This window comes from Oxyura jamaicensis, chromosome Z (assembly GCF_011077185.1).
Source record: "Oxyura jamaicensis isolate SHBP4307 breed ruddy duck chromosome Z, BPBGC_Ojam_1.0, whole genome shotgun sequence".
NCBI lineage: Eukaryota > Metazoa > Chordata > Aves > Anseriformes > Anatidae > Oxyura > Oxyura jamaicensis.
The window spans coordinates 35,831,017-35,847,288 of NC_048926.1; the positions used below are offsets into that span (position 1 = coordinate 35,831,017).

Consider the following 16,272-nt stretch of genomic DNA (forward strand, 5'->3'; position numbering starts at 1 on the left):
GTTCATGCTGTGAAAGGATGTGACAACAAAAGATGGTAAAATGCAATGAACTCCAGTGACAACTTCTGTCTGAATTTAGCGAGGCACTGGAAAAGATGTTGAAAAAATTGGGGCAGAGGCACACACCTGATATAAAGCAAAGATCAGCCTGTTCTAAATGTAAGATGAACCAGACAGCACTAACATATGGCAATAATCAGTGGACTGGCAACGTTGATAAAGGCATGAGAAATACAACATGGAGAAATGAGCAGTGTTTTAAAAATCTAAGGTGAAAGAGAAAACAACTTGCATCACTGCAAGTTCTGTACCAGGCACTTCAGGAAGGGGTGCTTTGCTTTTAAGTGCCCAAACTATCTTTCATTTTCTTAGTAGATCCAGATACAGAAAAGGAGTATCACAACAATTCGTCTATTCACCAGCAAGGCACAGCTGTCAGTCCAGGAAAAAGATAATAATAAAAACAAACAAACAAACAACTAATGTGTTTTTGAACATTTTAAATGTGTCTCTGTAGATAAAGGTTACATGTGTGGTGCAGTTTGCTTCTATTGTCTTTATATACATACCTCAATGATTTCCATGAGTGTTTCTCATTTAGTTAATGTTAAATGGGATTTCCCCTGTAAATCACTGCTGTCTGTCTACTGCCTTAGGTTCTGTTTAGGTAGCTGATTATTTTCCATTTGTCATATATTTTATGGGTATATTTGCATTCCTGGGAATATATGGGAAAATTCTACTCCTTTCCCAAAATATGCTCAGTTTGAGAACAGATATGGAAGTTGACCAGAAATCTCAAGCTCTCAGGTTCAATTGAAGCCCTAGGATAACTTCTGGGTACACAAGAGTCCTGTTAATCTAAGAAAGCCATTCAGAGTCCATAAGCACTAATTGGGAACAACTAGAGAACAGCTCATGTCCTTCCCCTCCTTTGGTGATGGATTCCTGTGGGTTCAGTTCTGGGAGGGTATGAATGTCTGCTTCCTGGTCTGAGAATTTTTCAGTTTTCAAGATAATAATACTGATTATGAAGACTTACTCTTTGATATATTTTGAAAGATGAGATTTTAAGGCTACACAGGCTGTCAGGGCAGGGATTATTTATTATTTATTATTATTTATTAATTATATATTATTATTATTATTGTTTGCCCTAAGTATAAAAATTAAGAAAAATGTTGGCTTAAATGACTCCATTGGACTATCCTAATTGTAGGACCATAATATTTATCCCCCATATGGTGTACTCAGGCAAAAGGATTACTTCTGCACCATACAGCTGAACAAGTGTTTCAGAGACATTGCAAAAAAACAAATGTCTTAATTCTCAAGGAGGTAAAAAACGTGCTGGAAATTTAAAAAGATCAGTCAATATTTTCTCATCAGGATAACAAATACCTAAAGTATTTCTGGTTCCTGTTTCAGCCTGAACTATAAATGTTATAGACATTATCTTCATATAAATGTACGTTTTTCTTCATGGTAGTCCAATGAATTATTGACTCTAAGTTTCATATACAGATTGAATTTCCAAGATGCCAAACATTTAGTGCAGGAAATCTGCCTGTGTTTCTATCCCTTCACCAATGACCTTTATAAAATATTCCTATTAATGTTTCCACTAAAGAATTAGAGTGAATACTTAAAGCACAACTTTTTCATGTGCAATAGACATTTCTTCTCTTATCAGCAGGAATTATGTTTGCAGAGGCTAAATACAAGTGTGGCTTTTGAAATAGTCTGGGTATTAATCTTATTTGTAAACCTTCTACCCAGAAAACATATATTTGTAAAAGTCTTTGCAGATGTTTTTTGTTAAAGGTTTCTACCGAAATGCCTAATTGGGAAACCTCACCCCTGGAATGCTCACAACATCATATGCATGCATTTACATGTAGTGGACAGGATCATCTTGTCCAAACCTGTGGAAAATCTTCTGAACATGTTGGTGATACATCATGGATCAGTCAGACACAATATTAAATTATCATGTTTAACGTGCAAAACTAGGAAGGTGGAGTTTTTCTGTATTTAAAAAGTTGTTCTTACAATGTTAAGCAAAACATGGAGGGTATAAATATCAGTCGGATAGGAGTGAGCAACATAATAAGATCCTCAGGGTTGTTGAATGGTTGAATGATTTGGATTTCCATTTTTAGCATGTTTGTTTTTTGTTTGTTTGTTTGCTTGCTTTTGTTTGTTTGTTTTTGTTTTTTAAGAGAGAGATTGAGTCAGTCCCAAATTTGATATTTAATTAAGTCCTTCTCGTGTCTTCTGCTACTCTCAGTTTATAAAATATTCTCAAACTTCAGAATCAGTTAACGGGCCTACTTCTGACTTTTATTTAACAGTGTTCCAAAGTACTATTAATTATCTGACAATTCTGGAAAAAAATTCCTACAGGAAATAATGAAAGAACTTTAAAAAACTGTGCATATTATATTGCAATATGTTGCAAGTCATTCATTCATGACCACTTATAAAAATAGGATCACCAAAATCAACAAGAAAATGCAAGGAGTTTGAGAGCGTATTTTCTCCACTAATGCTTAGATCCTGATAAAAGATAAAAGAATACATATGTCCTCATGCATAAACTGACTTTGAATCATTCTCTAGTTATTCAGCTTTTCAAAACCCTTTCAGAGAACACATAACAGTCTTCACGGTAAGCTAAATTATATGTATTTCTGATTGAGGAAAAAGATTATAACCTATAATACAAATGCATATATTTCTGAAATACGTAGATCCTCCTTTATTGTAAATACTATGGTGTATAATCCCTAATATAATCAAATTAGTAAAAATTGCCTTTATTAGTCAAGTGAAATCTTTAAGCAGAATTATCCAGGGTTCATCACAAACCATGATACTAGTCTTGGTAAATCTTTCCAGCTGTCTATTTGTTTTCGTGCTGTAGAGCACTAATCTACAATTAGTGTGTTAGCAATCTTTCCTTTTGGTTTTCAACAAATGCTAATTATTTCCAGCAGACTAACCATTCTGGTATGTTTGTAAAATTTATGTTGAATGTTTTTTCTGTTTACAGCAGCCACAAAGCTACTCTAATATGGATGAGGAAGAGGGCAAGAGAATAGAAACTGTCTTTGTATACAACAAGACTCCAGACAGGCTGATGCATGGTCACCTCCCTGCTCCCACCCATACATTAGATGATCTGTACTGCTAATTAACTTGTCCACATGGGATTCCTACTTCTGGCCTCTGGGGTCCTCAGCAATTGCCCTGCTGGTTCATCCATAAAACTGTCTCTAAAACATATGCTTGTGACATGCATTTCATCAATATGGTAAAGTTGTATAATATATAATGAAGACCTGAGTGTGTTGGCAAGTGAGTGATTTTAAATATTAATGTGAACTTTTCATGCAAAACTCTCCCCAAACCTTACTATCTTAATCATTTAGTGTAAAAAAAATCCTGTTAAAGACATGTTTTACTTCTTACAGTATTTCACTTATTGGCCTTGTGCCCAAGAAATAGGTGACACATTTCAAAATAGAGGTTTTGAATCTCTTTTATGGGCAGGTTTCTGTGTGAATTTGGGTGGCCAAATTATAGTGAGAAGTTACCTGCAGTTCCTCTCAATTCTTGGGTAGATAGGATGCTTCTCCATGAAAAGTAGCTCTATCTGATTCAGACATCTAAAAATAAAAGTACCAGTAAGGGGCGGTTGTGGTTTAACCTGGCAGACAGTTAAGCATCACACAGCTGTTTGTAGATTTCACCTGGCCCCCACACCCACAGTGGGATGGGGGAGAGAATTGGAAGGAAAAACCAGTAAAAGCTCATGGGCTGAGATAAGGATGCTTTAATAGGGTAGAAAATGAAGAGAATTAATACTAATAAGGATAATATTAATATTAATAACTGAAGGTACAAAGCAGGTGATGCACAATGCAATTGATAACCACCTGCTGACCAAGGCCCAGCCTGTTCCCAAGCCCTCCCCTTCATCCCACATATTAATTGTTCAGCATGATGTTATATGGTATAGAACATCCCTTTGGCCAGCCTGGGCCAGCTGTCCTGGCTGTGTTCCCCCCCAGCTCCTGGTGCACCCTCAGTCTCCCTGCTGGCTGGGCAGTGCGAGGAGCTGAAAAGGCCTTGGCTCTGTGTGAGCACGCACTGCAGCAACTAAAACATATGCGTGTTATCAACATTATTCTCATCCTAAATCCAAAACACAGCATCATACCAACTACTAGGAGGAAAACCAACTCTATCCCAGCTGAAACCACAACAGGAGCAAGAAGATACTGAGTTTTAGTCCTTTTTGGGTCCTGAAGTATTGCATTCAGCTCTCCTAGGGACCCCTAGTTCTGGGACTCCCAACATAAGGTTATGAACCTGTTGGAGCAGGTCCAAAAGATGATCAAAAGGGCTGGAGCACCTCTCTTATGAAGACAGGCTTGGGGAGTTGGGGTTGTGCAGCCTGGAGAAGCGAAGGCTCTGGGTACATCTTATAGCAGACTTCCAGTGCCTAAAAGTGGCCTACAGGAAAGGAGGGGACGGACTATGTCAGCGAGTGTAGGGATAGGAAAAGGAGGAATGGTTTAAATTGGTGACAGTTTTACCCAGATAGGTAGCTGAAGTCCATCACAATTATTCTCACTCTCCCTCCTCAAAGGGAATGTGGGAGAAAATACAATGAAAAGGGCTCAGGGGTTGAGATAAGAACAGGGAAATCACTCAGCAATAATCATAATAAGCAAAACAGACTCAGCATAGGTAGATTATTTTAAGTTATAGCCTATTACAAGCAAGGTAGAGCAGTGAGAAACTAAAAGCCAACTGAAAACACCTTCTGCTACCCAGATCCACTCTTTTCTATGTTGTTCCCCTAAGTGGCAGAGGGGAATGGGGGCTGTGGTCAGTCCCTGTTGCTTCATCTCCACCACTCCTTCACAGTCCCTCTCTGCCCCAGCTCCCCGTGGGGTCCCTCCCACGGATGCCGTCCTTCCCAAACTGAGCCTGCGAGGGTTGCCCACAGGCAGCAGCTCTTCAAGACCTGCTCCCACATGGCTCTGTACCACAGGGTCCATCCCCCAGGAGCAAACTGCTCCAGCACGGGTCCCCCACGGGCGGCAGCTCCCCCCTGACCCCCTGCTCCTGCGTGGGCTCCTCTCCACGGGCTGCAGCTCCGGCCCGGGGCCTGCTCCTGTGGGGGCTCTCCATGGGCCGCAGCCTCCTCCAGGCCACATCCACCTGCTCCACCAGGGGCTCTTCCACGGGCTGCGGCATGGAGATCTCCATGTGGGACCCATGGGCTGCAGGGGGACAGCCTGCTCCACCAGGGGCATCTCCACAGGCCACAGGGGAACTGCTGCTGCCTGCCTGGAGCACCTCCTGCCCTCCTGCCGCACTGAGGTTGGGGTCTTCAGGGCTGGTTCTCACTCTTCATCCTCTTTACTGCTGTTGTGCAGCAGTCTCTTTTCCCCTTTCTTAAATCTGCTCTCACAGAAGTGCAAGCAACATTGCTTATTGAGTTGGCTCTAGCCAGCAGAAGGTCCCTTTTGGAGTCATCTCTAACTGGCTCTGGTCTGACATGAGGCACCTTCTGGACTCTTCTCACAGAATCCACTCCTGCAGCCCCATGCTACCAAAACTTTGCCATGTAAACCCAGGACAGAAGTAAAAGAGGGTAGATTTAGATTTTGTATGAGGAGGAAATTCTTCACTAGGGGGGTGGTGAGGCACTGGAACAGGTTGCCCAGAGAAGCTGTGGATATCCCATCCCTAGAAGTGTTCAAAGCCACGTTGGGTGGGGCTTTCAGCAACCTGGTCTAGTGGAAGGTGACCCTGCACGTGTCACATTAGGGGGTGTAGCCAATTAACTGTTATGGGTCCGGTCAGGTTCGGAGTACTGAACTATCATGGTCATGGATTTACTGATAATGTAGCATGCCCTCAGTCTAGACACATGCAATGAGAACTATCACGGCTAGGAACAATGCAATTAAGTGCAATTTATGAGAGCAACAGGTACACAGGTTCTTTGGATTGCCAGAGATAAATTCACTGTCTGCAAAACCAAGATAGCATGCATAAAATACACAGGTACACAGCCTGGCTATTAGTGCATTAAAAGACACAAAGACTCAATAGAAATTTCTAAGTTTCCTAGGGAGGCTCTTGGTATAACTAAGTGTTCACAAGTGTTCAAATCTTACCCAGAGGTATCCTGGGGGGTAGGTGGTGCAAGAAGAGAGGCTCAGCCCATCGACTGATCCCAGAAGTCACAATGGTGTCTTCCCCCACATCCTCTCTCTCTTAAGCCAATTTATATTATTTTCTCTTTTAGGTGGATCTTGAGTGACTAGTCATGCATATGTTGGCTATGATTGGTTAAAAGTTTCCTTGCTTTCGTTTAAAGGAATAGATTCAGTGAGAAATTCAGAGCACATGCTCAGTGAGGGGTGGTGGCAGCTTGGAGGCGAGTAGTTTTTGGGATGGAGGTATGTTTTGGTATTATAATGACATTATAATGAGCAAAAGTTCCCAGAGCCTAGACATGCTGTATCCACTCTGCTCTATACTCTGTACTGTTCCTTAGAGTCAGAACACCAGGTTCCCCCAGTGCAATAGCATCTAAGGTTAGGGGTCTAGGGAACGCTTAGGTAGCGTAGCTACAATCCACCCTGAAAGCTTCTTCAGTACTGTAAATTTTCTTTAAAATGTGAATATTAGATTAATTTTCCTAGTCATCTCAGGCAATTACTCTACAACATTCTACGATTATTCTGACAGAAGCTGAGTATGGCAATACTTTAGCTGTCTAATGATAACATAAATTCATATTTTTTGAGTTCTCTCAGCTAGAAGTGGAGTAAAATAGCTAATATCTATGTAGGATGGCAAGCATTAGTTAGGCACAAAGTACTTATAAATGTAAATTTCTCTGTATCTAGTACAAAGATTTTGGAATTCTCCCACACTGCACAAGAAATGAATGTAAGTGAATTAAATTGAGTAATTGTTGCTGTGGAAAAAAAGTATTCACTACAGGGAAAAAGTACTTCATTATCAAATACTATGTGATTATGAATAACAGATAAAATTTCAGAAAGGTATTGCCTTTCAGGGAGGAGTCTTGGAATTCCCTTACATTTTCAGCCTAACTGTTTGCATCTTGAAATAATTCGGTTGAGTGCATTTGGCCTGGGAGCCAGTGTGTAAGAAGCATAGTCAACAGAGTTAGTATCCTCCTTACAGTCTATATTGACTTAGAAAAAACATACAAGAAAATAAATGCTCAGCAGGGTTAGATTAATACCACCTCCATCCACCAACAACATTCTACCTCTAGCAAAGGCAAAACCAGATATCTTTTCAGTAGAGTGCACAAGACTTTAGTCCTATCACCTTTTTCTCCTCCAAAGTGAGAGAAGACATCTCTGCTTACTTCTTTTCAGTAGATGCTTACAGATTTTCCATGGCAGTGGATGTGGATCAATATGCTTTAACCTTATGTCCTTCTGCTTACACCAAGTGGTCCTTATACTCACACCATAGCATCTGATAAGCCACAGTCTACTTTCCACATGAGATGCAAATGCTGGAATGACATACAGATGTGGGAGTGTGAGTGTTTGTTACAACAAGATGTCCTCTGTCTCATCCTCAATGAATTTTCTGTTGTGTGCCAATGTTTTCTTAGCTTCTCAGATGCCCATGTGCACTAAACTGATGATTTCAGAGACCTGACAAGGCTGTCACCGAGATCTCATTCCTGAGTTAAAACTGCAAGTTGCTGTTGCAACCACATCTCTGAGACCCTTCTAGAGTTCCTTACAGTTCCATGAAGAAGAAGGTCAAATGCAAGTCTGAAGGTTTCACAGTAACCTCTCCTCTCTGATTAACAGAAAAAGAGGTGAAATAAAGCTGGTCACAGCACCTACCCATGAGAAATATACGCTGCTTTTGACATTTTCTCACTATGAAAGTGGCATCTAAGCACTTTCTTTTGTTTCCTCTGTTTTAACTGGCTCCCTGTTGCTAAAAGGGTGTTTTCTCCAATTCCACAACAATTGGATTTCCTTATAGATTTTCACGTAAAGCCATGCTAAAGAATGTTTGAAAATTCAGTTCAGATTTTATCCACAATTATCTTCACCTTTGTGCATTTTCAAAAAATTAATGGGGTAAGATTTCCCTTTACAGATGATGCACTAATGTTTTCTCAGCAAAAAAGATGATGCACTAATGCTTTCTCAGCAAAAATATATTGATCCCTCTATGTGTTGAGTAATCATTTCTTTCTCTCTCACACACGCTTTTTTATCTTCCTTTTTTTTTTTTTTTATTTTTTTCTTTCTTTTTGAAAGAGATATCATCATATTCTCAGTGATGGCAGCAGTCAAGCTTACTTTGCAGTTTGCAGGATTCACTCTGTATCCTTTCCTGTAGATGGGAATTACAACAGCAATCTGCCAATCCACTGGCACATCAGCTATTTATAATAGTAGCTTACATACCTTGGCCAGCAGTTATGTAATTTAACATACACATAATTTCACAAACTTTCCAGGCTCCTCTCAAAGAAGAAGGGAAGCTGTCTTTTACTTCTCAATTTTAATGTAAAATGACTTAATCCTTTTGGTAGCATAGTGATTTGCTACAGAGAGGGGAAGGAGTCATATTTCACACTTTGCCAGATTGTTTTGTTTAGTAATGCATTCATTTTTTGACTTAAAGCAAAATTTGACTTAAAGCAAAATTTGCCAAAACTCAAAAAATTCCACTCACATCATGTTTTTTTAAAATTTTGATTGGAGTATATGAACTTACTTCTTTGCAAAGAACTTCTTAAAATGGTTTGTAAGTAAAAACACTCGCAAAAAAAGAGCTGAAACAGAGAACTTTAAACTATTTTTTTTTTTTGTGTGTGTGTGTGTGTGTGATTTTTTTAAAGGTAACACTTGGTAAGCTGTTATTCATAAAGTATTTGAAGATTTTGGATATTGCAGAGACAACACAATTATGAAGTTCACAAATTATATAAATGTTTCTTTTTGGTGGGGATGGAGAAAATCTCTGGCAGAACTTAAGTGTCTTGACACTCAGCTGTGTGCACTTTATTGTTAAAGATTTATTCTTTGGACAAATAGTATTTTTTTAATTTATTGCATTTATCTAAGAAAAAGTCTATCTCAAATGCAGTTATGCATGACATTAAGGAGATTAAATTCACAAATATTAAAATTCAGTTTTAGGATTAAAATCCTCTGAGTTTCAGGGAGGTGTGGTGCTTGTTGGAGGCGCACAGTTGTGACAAGATGCTGTGGGTGCCTTCCTTTTATACAGCTCTAGAGAGGCCTTTTAACCGGCAGACTTCACTTTTTTTTTTTTTTTTTTTTTTTTTTTTTTTTCTATGCAGCCCTCATGAGTTTTGTTGCAGGGGGTTCTGGAAACCTTCACATTTATAAGAGTAGTATGAATCTCTGGAAATTTTGGATTTTAGAGGTTTGGAGCCAGTGAGATGATGATGACAGTGAGAAAACTTTCTGTGGAGAGTCTTCAAAGCTTGTAGTGTGACTTCCAAAACCTTTCTTCTTCTATTTCATGGACTAGGGAATACAGCTGATTCCTTTCCTTGCACCTGTGCAAATGCACATGATCTGTCCTATACTTATCTACCTATCTGGGAAGCAGTCTCTTTGTTTACTTTACTCAAATAATTGACTTGAGTATGTTTTTCATTCTATGATTCTACTCAAATAATTGACTTGAATATGTCCACATAATAATGTCCACGAATAATAACCACAGCCTTTGTGCACTGTAGGAGACTACAAATAGATGCCAACTAGGTCTAACTGGTAACTGAAGGATCTTAGTTAAAATGAATATAGAATTTCAAAAGGTTATGATGAGGCTGAAAGAACTTTGACCCTAGTAAATGATCTAACATATATTCCCACTATTAACATCGGGAGAAATAAATAAATAAATAAATAAATAAATAAATAAAATATTCTTTTTGCTCCTTAGATAAATATGTTAATGCCTGAATACAAGCATTCAACCTTTTACTTTGAAGTAACATTTGAATTCCTCTTTCTGTCAGACAGTGCTGCTGCTTAGGTGAAAATTCATGTTCTGGGGTGATCCTTGTAGTGATTGGCTCATCTGCTACAGCTTCCTCACTGGGGCTGGTGCTGCCTCCCACCAGGATAGTCTAGTCAGGATACTTTTGGGCCACCAACAGAACAGGGAGTTGCCAAAGTAAATGTTTTCCAGCAAGATTTCACACTCATGCCTAATGAAATAGACATTTTTCTAGCTGTTGCTTTAGAGCTTAGATTTTCTTCAAGGTTTGTAATGAAAATATTTCATGACCTGTTGACATATTCATATGGTGATTTTCAAAAGAGAGATTTCGTTTACAAAATGGTCTTGGCAACAAAGTGGAATATCTGGAAAGCTGAACAAGACTGTTGACAGGCAAAATTAGGGCTGAATCATAACTGACATTAGCTTTGCAGCTGAGCCATTTAAAAAACTGACCAATAGTGTTTGCCTTGGTATTTTTGAGAATGCGTAAGTAAGAAAGATAGTTGGTGAATATTCATATATAGTGGTAACTGTGGTTGTGGAGATAGTTGCATGAATGGCAGGTTGTGGGCTCTTAATTGCTGTGGCTGACCATACATAGTGTACAAATGGCTCAGAGAAAATACTTGGCTTTTAAGAAATAAGTCCTGGTGAGAAAAACTACCCTCCCCCCCTCCCCCCCCCCTTTTTTTTTTTTTTCCATTGAAATTAGGACAATAGCTGAAGTAAAACCTTTAAATCCTGATTTGAGTTGACCATTCAGTTCTGTCTGTTCTAAAATCTTACAAATATCCCAATAATTCTCCATATTTCTTCAAGAAATAAGCACAATGTTTTATGTAGGATTGAACTGTAAATTCAGTCCTGTTAAAATGCCACATTTTTTGTATGATGCAGAATACCTTATAAATTCTGAAATTTTAATAACAGTTGCAGTCATCCATCAACTCATAAACTCCTTAACTTTTAAGAGGCAAATTCTTCTCTGCAAAATGAATATCTCTTTACAATAATGGAAATAATACTCCAAACTTTCAGCAGTATCACTCTCAGGGTAACAGTGCATAGCAGTTACCGGGTGAAAATTGGGAATCTATTACTGAATATAATTCTAGTCACTACATTGATTGTTTTTTTATATTTGAGTATTTCATTGAAGTATGATATCCATAAGAGTACATTGTGATGTAGATTTGAAAATACAGATGGCTTTGAGATGACAATTCTTGACAGAAATTTTGACCTAATTCTGTGCAATTTTGACTGTACTAAAATTTAACATAGTTTGTAAAATAAGTTTGCTGAGTCAGTGCAGAATAAAGAGTCATATCTGTGGAACACTTTATATTTACATGTGGCATCTAATGTAAGTGAGCAACCGCTAGGCCTATAACTGTCAGGTAATATAATGACAATTTGATAGTACCATCAGGATAACTAAGAACAGCTGTAGAAAAGGCTCTATAGAAATAGTAGAGTTTATAGAAATGAATAGCAATTCCGTGTATTAAAAATTCTAAATATATATGCAAGTACATGCATGGAAATACATACTCATTTTACCTTGTTATTTGTAGTACCTTTGTTAAGTGAAAACAGAATGTTAGTGTTTGCATTTAGAAAAATGGAGAAAATATGCTTAGAGAAGCAGTGGAAGCTTTTTTTTTTTTTTTTTTTTTTTTTTCTCAAAAGGCAAAGCACAGTAAGTTGTTAATTTGTTTGTTTACAAAGTCTAGACCACCTCAAAAGAAATTTTGGAAAAAAATAAATAAATTAAGTTAGTGGAGAGACGTGACTTTGCACAGATGTAGAACTTCACTGCCTGACATTTTGTTGCTTTGTTTTATGGTACCAGCATCTGCTCAAATCTTCTAAAGAACACGCTGTGAAGAAAGCTTTGTGGTAATTTGTTCAACTAGCGATGAATATTATATGTATAATGAGATATATTTAAAAAAATAAAAAATAGTGGGAGAGATAAAAGAAAATCCACAGTGAAAAGCTGTGAGGGATAACTCCTCACTTTCCTTGAATAGTGGTTAAAACACTGAAGAGAGAATTGCCCATGCTAGTAGGAAGAGAGCATGGTGTTTCTCACCTGTTGACTTTTAAGGCTTTCTTTCCCTTATATCTGATCTAGATGTTTGTCTCTCTTTATTTTGTCAGGTAGTAATCTTTCATTGAGAAATATTGAATCTTGTTGTGATAGTTTTTCCTACAAAAGTGAAAAAAGATGGCAAACATCATTGCAGAGATCAACAACGGGAACACAAGTATTGAAGAGAGACACACTATTCTTAAGTCTAATATTATCCATTTTGCAATTATATATGGTAAGGATTAAAATATTTTGACAAGTATTGTTCATGTTTCTTACTTCTTCAATAGACTTGCAACCATATTTTGATACTGTTGCAGCTCACAAGTTTAAAAATGTTAATTTGTCACTACACAAGATTCAGAAATTTCCTAAAAATATTGAAGAAAAAGTTACATCACGTATTCATTAGCTTGAATTCCTTCTGTTTTACATTAAAATCAGTCAGGTTAGGTAGACAAAATAGCCTTTTATTTTGTAAGAATTTGATTAATGTAAAGAGGTGAAGTCACAGTTCTTCACAAAAAAAAAAAAAAAAAAAAAAAAGAAAAAAAAAGAAAAAAAAAAGAGTAAATCTATCAAAATGTTTGGTCTTAGTCTTTTGAACTAAGGTTCTTTTAGTTTTTGTTTTACTGGGGAATAATTTTCCAGTGAGACTATCTTCAGTAAGTTCAATGTTCAGTTTAGCTAATAATGCTTCATTCTTTCTCTTGCCCAAATTTATTTCTTGTAATGAGCTGCAGTCTGTCAGTCCTGTAGAATATCATATTAAGTCAGTCAGAGGAGAAATTGAAATATGTCATGAAATTTCTTGGTCTATTTTTGGTAAGTCCACCCAATAAACATGGTTCATTGAAACTCAGTCTCCCGGGACACAATGATCTGAATTTTTCAGTTTGAGTCTTTCTTATCACTGTAAATTTCTTATTCAATGAACAATCTCTCAGTTTGGCCATATAATGGTTCAATGACATTAAAGATATCCCAACATAAACAATAACTTGCAAAAAAAAATTGAGATAATACAAATATTTATTAATAAATCACTGACCAGAGGAAAATTTCCCTGCACTACTTCATATTTGTTAAAAGAGACAATGCTGGACAAAATGACAATATCATCATTAACAGTTTTTGGAACAGTCCAGGAAGAATGATGTTGCATAAGTATGAATTATTGTATTAATAAGAGGAGGGAAAAACAAAACAAAACAAAAAACTAGTAAATATTGAATAAATTGGTCTTCTTTAAAAAACTTTCTGCAGGTTTTACCTGGTTTAAAGTAGAAGTGACCTGGTATAAATTCTATAGTCAATTTGTGCTGATAGAATTGGTGGCATTGTGAGGGATTTTGTTTTAAGGATTACTTCTAAAATTTCAGGTGTTCCATAAAAAGGAAGATGTCTAGTAATTGACCAAAACTTGATATTGTAATGTTGGAAACTTCTGAGCAGATTTTATTTTGTTTAAAGACATTAGAACTTTTTCCTTTTTATTTTTATTTTTAAATTTCAACAGGAGTTCTGGATAGTCATGAAGCTTTACCTGATACACTTTTTGCATTATTTCAATGGCATTTTAAACTGATGTCAAGGTGATGAAATATATACTAAAGTGTAAATATACACTTGGCTCAATTTTGAAGTCCTGGAAACCATCCAGACATTTTCCTTCAGGCAGTCTCTTGGAGCAAGAAGATGCTATACCACTGAAATATCAATACAGAAAGAGTTCAGAGCACACTGTGTTTGTTTGTTTGTTCATTTGTTTTTGTTTGTTTTTGTGTTTTTTCGTATTTACAAATCTCAAATAATTTAAAAAAAAACGTTTTTTTTTTTTTTTTTTTTTTTAAACATCTCATCAATAAAGAATTATAAAGATAGAAGAATTAAGACTACATGAAATTATAATGAAATCATTATTTAGTAACAGTGTAAAACAGGTTTTAGTTTCAATCCGCTTCATGGCAAACAGGTGTGTCTATTACAAAAACAACGTTCCTACATCTAATACTAATTGAAACTTGTGTTGCTGGGTGTTTAAGAGCAATTCCAAGGATTAAGCTGGAATGAAGCCTAAACTAACCTTTCTCTCTGTAATAAGTACATATTAAAAATAGTTCAATTTTCATGAAAGAGCTGAATTTTCTCAATATAATAACTTTTTGAAGCATTATTCATGTGTGCACACAGAAAGCAAAAGAAGTCTATGTAATTAATTCCTGATTTTATTTATTTTTTCTTTAAATCCAAGTATAGATATTAAAAACTTGAGCTCAACTGTCCCTTTCAGAATATAAATGTAGCCTCTTGTTTTGGAAAATAATTTTCATTTTACATATGGAAAATGAGTTTAGCTGCATGAGTAGATCAAGAAGTTTTTATGCTGGCCCATGCGTGCATACTTAATGGTATTTAAGGCATGTCTTTGATAGATAATAAATTGAAATAATTTTTAATTATAAAAAATGCAGTGAAGAAACAGTACTGCATGAGGTGATTTCAACTGTTCTTTTGTGGTCAAAGTAAATACAAACGTCTCTTTCTTTTTTAAAAGTGAGAAAGAACAGGACCAATGAAGAAACAATTAAATGGCAGTAATGAGATGGACTTACTTATTGAGAGCTTTCAAATGGATGTGCTTAAATTTTCTCCTATCATGAATACCCCAAAATATTGCTTGTTCTTTAAAATAAAACAAAACAAAATAACACACAATTAAAAATAAATAGATTCATGTGTTTAAATTGATAAAAAGTCAACTTAGTATGAGAGATTCCAGGAAGAGTAGAAAAAGCAAACATCTTATAAAAGCAGTCCTTTCTCAGCTATTTTAGTCCTTATTGGTCTTACTTGATTATACCCAAATCTGTGGTAATTTGAGCAAACTCTTACATATTTCTCCTTGATACCAATGAATTGCTTATTTTCTCACAAATACCATTCCATTTCTCAAAATTTTATTTCAAATAACTTCCCATTGGACACAAACTGGAACACAAGGGGTTCCGTCTAAACATCAGGACTCAGTTCTCTCCCATGCAGGTGACAGGTTGCCCATATTGGTGGTGTCTCCCTCCTTGGAGACCTTCAGAAGCTGCCTGAACATGGTCCTGGGCAACCTGCTCTAGGTGGGCCTTCTTGAGCAGGGATACTGGATCAGACCACTTCCAGAGGTCTCTTCAAACCCTAACTATTCTGTGATTCTGCAATAACTAGCTCCATACTAAAAACACCTTTTTTTTTAAAAAAAAAAAAAAAAAAAATTATCTATTTCTTTATTATTTTTTATTTTTTTTTATTCACTGAAGGGTGTATTTCACTTTTTCTTTACTAATAATATAAACTTAGAAAGAACTTCCAGTAGACATAGACACTTCAGAGGCACTACACAGCGAATTCTTTGCTTCAGTCTTCTTCAATATAGTCTGCCAGACCCACCTGATTGCCTTTCATAAAGGAGGAAATAGCTGAATTAGTGAATAATGAGAGGGCAGTGGGTGTCATCTGCAAAACTTTGGGCATCATCTGCTGCAATACTCTTGTTTGTATATTAGGACAATGAAACTTGGGCGGATGGGTGAGTGAAACACTGGATAGCCATTCTGAGAATATCATACTCTGCCTGGAGGACAGTAACAAAGGGGTATTCAAGAGGATCTGTACTTGAACCTTTTCTGTTTGATCTCTCAGTGACCCACAGGAGGGCATGGAGGTCATGCCTGTCAGGTCTGTGGATAGTGATAAACTGTGGTGAGCAGTCCTTAATCTTCAGAAAATTGTGTGTACTTTCCCAGCATTTTTCTCTTAATTTTTATCAGATTTGTAAACGTTGAACTGAAAATAGCAATGTTTGTGAGCACAAGATGACATTAATTTCTTAACTGCTTCCTAGTGTAGGGATATAAGATGGAATATAAAAAATGAAAATAAGTAATTTTACTTTATAAAGCATGTCATGTTCAGCTCAGTGTATTTACCTTGGCTTCATACACTCAGTTTATGAACTTGTGAGCTACAGCTGTAAGAAGGGGAAACTAGGAAATGCAAGTTCAGCCTCAATTGTTTTTGCCCCAATTAATTGTTATTAC

General features: G+C 36.7%; 1 protein-coding gene across 4 annotated transcripts in view; it reads left to right on the forward strand.

The window, feature by feature from the left end:
• Positions 1-16,272, forward strand: part of ADAMTSL1 (ADAMTS like 1) — a 471,240-nt gene that overhangs the window by 67,590 nt on the left and 387,378 nt on the right. The window lies entirely within an intron of this gene.